Below are 616 nucleotides of genomic sequence, written 5' to 3'. Positions count from 1 at the left end.
GGGGGGGGTGGGGGGGAGGGTCAGGGCACCATGACTCAAACCTTTCCTGTACCCAATTTCGGCTCCAGTCTGCCAAGCAAAACTTGCTGGCGAGGCGTTCTGGCCCCCGCGCAGCTGGGAAAAGCGCAACCGGTCGGGAATGGTGTATAAATAGGGCGAGTTAAAGGGTTATCAGTAGATCACGCTCCAGACAAGCCTAGACAGCAGAAACATGCAGTACAGCATTCTTGCCGGTGCCCACCTCCCCCCCTCCTCCGCCAGCTTTCGCCGGGACTATTTTTGGGTTGCTCGTGGCAACTTAGCGTGACCACAGGGAAAGGTTCCTTCCAGGAGGGTCTAAACGAGGGCTCGGCCTTCCGCTCGTTAGCCTGCAGCGCATCTCCCACCGGGACGAGAAGAGCCAGGCGCGATCTCAGCCCTGCCCGTCCCTCGGGACGCTGCCCATCGCTTTGCATCTCCCCAGCAGCGCTAAGCACCTCCGTACCCAGGGGCTTATTACTGATAATGATTATTATCGATTGCCCGCAGCAGCACTGGCCGCGGAGATCCCTCGGGAGCAGCAGCTTGGATTCAGCCTCCTGACACCGCACACTGCGGCTCCTCAAGGGGAAGAGAT

General features: G+C 59.7%; 1 protein-coding gene across 1 annotated transcript in view; it reads right to left on the bottom strand.

Annotated features, from left to right (window-relative positions):
* INTS3 (integrator complex subunit 3) overlaps positions 1 to 616 on the bottom strand; it is a 49406-nt gene that overhangs the window by 6422 nt on the left and 42368 nt on the right. The window lies entirely within an intron of this gene.

Source organism: Charadrius vociferus, unplaced genomic scaffold (assembly GCF_000708025.1).
Source record: "Charadrius vociferus isolate BGI_N301 unplaced genomic scaffold, ASM70802v2 scaffold698, whole genome shotgun sequence".
Classification (NCBI taxonomy): Eukaryota; Metazoa; Chordata; class Aves; order Charadriiformes; family Charadriidae; genus Charadrius; species Charadrius vociferus.
Note: the sequence above shows the minus strand (reverse complement) of the source record. Positions and strands in the feature narration are given on the sequence as shown.